This window comes from Mya arenaria, chromosome 10, assembly GCF_026914265.1.
Source record: "Mya arenaria isolate MELC-2E11 chromosome 10, ASM2691426v1".
Classification (NCBI taxonomy): domain Eukaryota; kingdom Metazoa; phylum Mollusca; class Bivalvia; order Myida; family Myidae; genus Mya; species Mya arenaria.
The window spans coordinates 39,950,014-39,957,692 of NC_069131.1; positions in this window are offsets into that span (position 1 = coordinate 39,950,014).

The window sequence follows — 7,679 nt, forward strand, 5'->3', positions numbered from 1 at the left end:
GCATTGTCAACGTACGATGTCAGTAAGATACTACGATCACCGGGCGGTGAATAAGCGATTGTAGAATCGTTGTAAATCGTACGGATATAGTGGAGATATGTGACCGAGACATTAGGGCGTAGTTCGTTCATTCTGGCTTCTAGATTACATTGCATGGAAACTAAGTCTTAGGAATATCCAGCCACCAGCGGTGGTGAATCCCCCTTGTATCAACGCGACATTTACACTTACACCTTGCACTGGTTGTGTGGCTGTGTTACCTCGGAGCCAAACTGAATAAATCTTTAGATGGTACTTATGAATAAAACCGTTTTAATTGTGTACCAAGTTACAATGTCACATACGAGCACTTGTGCTTTTTATACAATGAAAAAACATGCTTATTTTGTAACACTCTTGAAGACGAATATCACTTTTTACTTAAATGTCAATTGTATGTTAAAATACGAGAAATGTATATCAAACCATATTACTTTAAAAGACTGAATATGTTTAAGTCTATTGAGTTGATTACCTCTCAAAAAGCTGATGTTAATAAAAATTTGGCGATGTATGTGTATAAAGCGTTCGAATTACTAAAAACTTTTCATATGTATTATGAGTAGAAAACATATCGTTTTTTCGCTGTTAATACATCATGTCTTACGTTACGACCTATGACTTATTTTGTATAACAATGTTCGTTTTATAATGTGTATACTCATGGACATATTGTCTAATGTATTATGAAATAAAACATATATTAAAAAAACAAAAACAAAAAACAACAAAACATATATAGCCAAAATCTATAAAGCTGAAAAATATTACCTTTTTCCATATAGCATGGCAAAGACAATCCATGTAATCCAAACTTATTTCCAAACAGGCGAGGTAAATACAAGTTTTTTTACAACAGATAAAACACCAATAGTCAATGTCAGATGTTAAATGATATCTTGAAGAAAAATCAGAATATTATATGTCAAGAGATAACTGATACGAGTCCAATTTCTAAACTGAGCTGAAAAATGTCGCATGATAAAGTAATGCATAGAACTGCTTTCTATTCATACGGCATCGCAGAGACAATAGTAGTAGTAAAATCAGTTAACGCTCAGAATTATTATGGAGTTTTCCATGCTTTATCTTGTTGCTAGGTTTTATTTCCAATTCAATGGAAATGTTCTCTGTCTACCAATTAGTTACTAAATATCACAATTTCCATAGAGGAATATGACAAACAGCAATGCTCAGTGGACTTCGAGTGATTATTGTGTTTCGCTGTGTGTCATTCAGCGAATCTAGTGTCATTACACTCTTAATATTTGACATGCATAACAAGGTTGGTTTACATTTACCTACTCGTCCAGTCTCTGTTGGAATATGATGCTGAAACTACACAGGTTTAAATAATAAGGGTTGTTTGCATTTATTTTATACTAATTTTATTCCTGCGTACATGTAGATATTTCAAAAACTACGCGACATCATATCAAATTAACTTGAGCTTTTCTCCTTTTTGTATATATTTACATACGTTACGGCGCAGTGGTGATATAAACCAATGTAATAGTTTGCAAATATAACATGTGTAATAACTATGCAAATTAAGTAACGCATCACAGAAAATTGTATGCATACGCGCTGTCAAAAATGTTAACAAACATGCTTTTGACACTTGGTTCAAAAGATGTACTTTCGGTGTCAACAATATCAGCTCCACGATTTTACGAATGGTAAAAAAGTTGGGCGTTATCTTCCGTCTAATCATAGCGCCAGAACATACCTAGTCCTGAAATTAGCGGGCAACAAAGTTTCTGTGAACCAGATTATGAACAAATCGGCACATAAGAACATTCCATCTACACATAAATTAAAAATCAACAAAAGGAAATATCCAACGTCCTGTACTTCAGTGAAATTACTCCTTAAATTTCCATGCAAAATGCTCAGTATAGGCAGTACGTCAGCGATGCTCAAGTTCACACAGTCACTGATCTCACATCAACTCTCACTGTTCTGGTATATTTTACAACATATTTGGTGCTTCAATTCACGGAAGTAATATCCATGTACATATCCATCAAAACGACAAAAGTCCATGTGGTAATCCACCAGCTAGAATGTTAATTCGCATATTTAAAGCGACAATGACAATGACTCACGCCTTTTCAAACTTCATCCGCTAAATCATATGTATACACTCGCACGTTTACTGATAACGTAACGCAGTTATGCTACTGCTTTGATTATCGAATTGATTGATTTAAATGCATTGAAATATTAAGTATTGTTGTTTTTAATTAAAACTTTTTAAAATCGATTTATACTTGAAACATGATCTATGGTTTTTACTGTAAATGAAATGCTTTCATGTTGGACTATTTTTTTGCGGATGAAGCAGCCTTATAATACCCAATGCAAATGCATCGCTCTGGGACACTGGTTCTGAATAAACCTTGACCCAGATTTCGACTGTAAATGAATTTTATCATATTAAATGGAATCTCGAATTCGTGTTTATTTTGTGCGATCAAGTTTAAAAGTGTTTGACCTCCTGTATGTGTACCCGTTTTTAAACATGATTAGATTATATGCGTGAATAATTTGAACCTTTACTGAGGCAACCTTTGCCAGGTTTGTGTGTACTGTCGTTCCTTCGATGACTCCCATCCGCCAATATTCAACACTCAAAAATGGAAATCTTATTTTAGCACATTGTCGAGCTATGAAAAGGGAATTGCTGGTGAAAAAGATTGGAAATTATGAAACACATATTCTATAGGTGTTGACATATATTGTAATGTATTTAAATACATTTGTATATACATATATATATATATATATATATATATTTGTAGATATTTCCAGTTCCAAGCTCGATATCTAGACGAAAGTGAATATGGACGCTGGATTAATTCATTCGCAGGACTGGTGATGTGTTTATCTTGTCGTTGAGTACTTAAAAGTTGGCATTTGTTTGCTTAAGTCTTTTTTGTCTTGATGCTGTCTCCTATCTGGCTTGTTTGTTGAGATTTGCTCTTCTTGGCAAATGTAAAGATAAGTATAACGAAAATGTTTCGTAAAACCGATTTACCGCCAATCTCCAGAAAAGTCCTTATTTTAATAACCGTTTTAGATGGTAACTCTTAAAAAAAATTGAGAGGCATTTGGAGAGTAGCAATTACGGACCGTACACTGATGAATGATTTAATATGCAATCTGTGTTTGATGTTTTTTGTGTGTCGCATTGATGTTAGTCTTCACATTCAAATTTAGATTCACGGCTGAACTTTCGATTAAATTGGTATTACTTAAGCTCTCTTCGCTTATTACCAGTGATTCGTTATCGAATATATTATAAGTGCATCCCTCACTTACATGGGTGCTGAGTGACATTAGGCGATTCCCACGCAAAGTAATGTGAACATATCAAGCAGAAACAACAGCTGTCACAGTCACGTGACAAATGCAGCCGATTTGGTATTGGCGGACGGATAGCCATTATTAGAGCACAACAGATATTTGTGAACATTTATGCCCCCTAATGGCATCCAATAAGTCATTAGCATTACACTTCTGTTGGGTAATTTAAGGTCATGTTCACCACCAAAATTGACGACTGTATGCCCAAGCGTTGTCTTAAGTTAATATTGATCAGGCAAGGTTTTATTGTTCAAGTTGACTGTGGTCCTTACTTTTGACCTGCCAGCTTGGATAGGAGTCATCTAGTGGTCATGACCAACGTCCCTTCCAAGTTTAAGGACCGTAGTGCAAATATAGTGTAGTTATAAATGTTACAATATTAATTTCGGTTTAAGGCCTTTTAAATCAATTGTGGCCACCTTCTGGATATGACCAACCTACCTACCTAGTTTGAAAACCTAAGGCCCAATCCTACCCTAGATATCAATCTGACAAAATTTCATTTACTGACCGACGGACAAACAGCGTTATGTGCGAAGCAATATACCCTCGCATTTTCGAGTATAGGTGACTGAATTACAATGCCTGATTTATTACATTGAATTAAATTGATCTGCAAAAAAAATCAGGACAGATCCGTACCTCTTAGTTTTTGGTTTGTTCTTTGACAGGATATTTTGATAACTATTCATAAATGATGGGACAAGTATAAGGTTGCATATACCTAATGTAGCTTTTTGTACGGCATAAATATAGATTGAGTGTAAGGACTATTCACATCAATTAATTACTGAAAACTCAACTTAATATTTAGGGAAGTTGATATTACACGTGGTTTAACTTAAATAAATAGAAAATAAGAGTAAAATGCAAAGATGAGCACCGCGGACCAAACGTCAAATCCTCTTCACTTATTCAAAGGCACTCTATTGGACAAATACTAATGCCAGATTGAAAGTTATGGGTTTTGTTTTACATACAGCAGATTATATCAGGTAACATGACTACCAAGTCATTTTAGCTATATCCAAAGCTGTGCTAATTTTATGTTATGGCGGGGGGACGAAGAGAGAGAGAGAGAGAGAGAGAGAGAGAGAGAGAGAGAGAGAGAGAGAGAGAAACAATTTTATAACAAAGTATGTCTCATACTTATAATGCACAGTTTTTCGACATAAATATTCATGTAAAATAACACTATATTGATAACAAAAAACGGATATTTGAAAGTTCATTCAACGCAGGAAGATTTTCTTATCATATCACTAAAATGTAAAGCAATACAACCTCTTAAACTCTTCACAGAATATAGCATCATCAATGACACCAGTACCACATGAGTAAGAGAAAATTCCAGTCAACTGAGTACATCGTAAAGGTTCAAACAAACACTATAACAGAGACAAGCGGAGATTGGCGTACACAAGCCTCATTCAAACAATACATACAGCACGGGATTAATTTCAGTTGAATTATGACACGGTATAAATGCAAACCATATCGCGCTGCATGCAAAACTTTTGCTGGTCGGTTGTAAAGAATATTGTCGCATAATCGATGGCTTGGGTACATTGCATGTAGATAAAGGTGGATTTTTTTACGAAAATAAATTAATCATCGGAAATATCAATACTGTCATAGAACTCTTTAGGGTCAAATATATTGATAAAAAGATTTAATAAATAATATCACTGAAAGAATCGCTGTCATAAATATTGCATAAATGACATGATTATGATCATTGTTGTTATTTTGTCTTGAATATTTAAATGTCCTTTTGTTGATAATAGTGCGCTACACTGTTCAAATCGCCGTCAATAATTTTATCCGTTTTAGACTGTGGCTTAAATGTCTTCAAGTTGGCGCCGTCCTCCATCCGACTTCTATGTTTAAGATTGCATTTTAAACAGGTGTATTATTATTGAGTTTGCTACTGGGCTTGTCCCAGTCGTCTACGTAGTGATCTCCCTTGAAGAGCAGAGAGATCTCACCACGTTCAAAAATAATAAGGATTTCAGCTTTGTACGTTTTTTGTTTATATAGTTATTTTACATGAATGTTTGAATGTTTAATAATGTTCAATTAAATACCTTTGTTTTCAAAAAATACTATAGGAATGACGTCATATGGTTTTGATTACCATCACATGACATGCGTGGTGGCAGTAATTACTGTACGTGAAAGGAAGTAACCGCTTTGAGTAAGTTGTGCTTATAGCATTTCAGTTTGTATCGAAAATGTTCTCAATTCCCTGTGATGTTTAATGGCATTAAATTCTAAGTTTAATGATATTACAATCAAAGAAAACGTTCAATGAATTAATTGTTGTTTTTGTGGCGTGATCTTTGAGGTCGTTTTCTCGTAATTTCGTTTGAATGACGCCACATGGTTTTGATCATCATCACATGACATGCGTGGTGGCAGTGATTACTGTTCGGCATGGGAAGAAACCGAAATGATGAAAACGGTCCTGGTTCTTTTCATTGTATGATATTGCAATGGTCTCAATTCAACGTGACGGGTAAGAAAATTAAAGTATGATGATACTTCCATCAAAGAAAAATCAGCTAGACGATATTAATAAATAAGACACATGCATATCAATTATCGATTAACAACTATCATGCAATTTCGATACCAAAAATACACTAGAAGCTAAGAAGCCTAAGTTTTACCGCGTTAAGACCCAATAAGCATGGCCAAATTGGCACATAATGACAAAATACAGGCAAAACATGCACTCATCCGGAGGAATACAGGCCAAACAGGCACTCGACGAGAGCGCTCTTTATTTCTCTGAGTTGTCTACATTATTTATTTTTTATATTACATAGAGTGTATCTAGTATAATTTATGCAATACAGCATATATTGGTACCGGATTAAAATGAATTGAGACAAACATTGTGACCACGTTTGATCAGAATTTAGTGGCAAATGTTTATTATCGGAACGTGTAAGCTTTCTTTTGACTGATGTGACCCGTGTATTAGCTTTTAAAGCAAACAAAACTAATAATGAAATTGAGTAGTAGATGGAACTTCTGAATTCTCCACGCGGCATGTTTATAATTGACCAAGTGATCTAGCATTTGATTTGACATAAACCAGTTGGAATTTGACCTGTTCTGTATAAAGTTCCTTGAAAGCTTGACAGAAAATGATGGTTCTGTACAAAAATTTGTATCAGATTATGAGTTGATCGCGTAAACAGGCAAAGCGATCAGACAATAGCTCACCATGACTGGCATGTGCACTCATTGTTGATGTTAGGTAGAGATTAACGTTACGTTAAAGTAAATATTTTTACGGACAAAAGATGGCCATATGTCTATTTTGGGCTAGTACATTTTTCTATATTTGTATGTTATCAAAACCTTAACCTGTTTAGAGCCTGTACCACAAACGCAATTCATATTTAAGTAGTACTAGAGTCTTGGTTACCAATCCGTTATAAAATCTAATTCTTAACGGACACTTAAACTTGTAATAAAGTGTAAACAACTGTTCGCTTGAAAATAAATTTCTAGTTATATTACGATTATCATATTCGATGTTTGTCCGATGCATTGTAAGAGACAGGCAATAGGTTTGGTTGGTTATATTTGTAATCGGCTTGTGTGTATTTTTTCGCTTGTGCTTATTTGCAACAGCAGCCATAACCAACGTATCAGCCTCTTTTTTATGACGCGCAAGATAATAATATAAGTTTGCGTTGATAAACTCGCTTTTTGTCTTACCCAGAATAATGGCACGGTTGCTTTAATCTGTCAAAAGCGGCACAACATATTATAATATCAGGGAAGACAAAGACTAAAACGTCTTCTAAATTCTAATAATATTTAAAGTGTTTCATGCTAAAAACAACATATATGCATTGCAAATAACTATAACACGTAAACTTGCAATGTTTCAATTTGGCTTGATGAATATCTCACGGTTATGCCTCATCCATACAAGTTACCTTTTGTCAACTTAATTCCAATGATATTCCAAAATTCACATTAATTAATTGGTAATTGTTGAAGAGGACGCGAAGTTCTCCAAGCACATGACTAGTCCATTGCCACTTAGTTTGTTAATAATGATGTAGCATGTGTATGAATGTATAAAACAATGTTGGATTTACATGATTGTCAAACTGTTTTTATTCCAAAGTATAGGTAAAGAACTTTCGCGGAAATTAGAGATAAACAGTAAAGACATACTCGTACAATATATATTATTTTGTGCAGAACCAAGCACAACCACGTTACACCTACAAAATTAAAAAAGT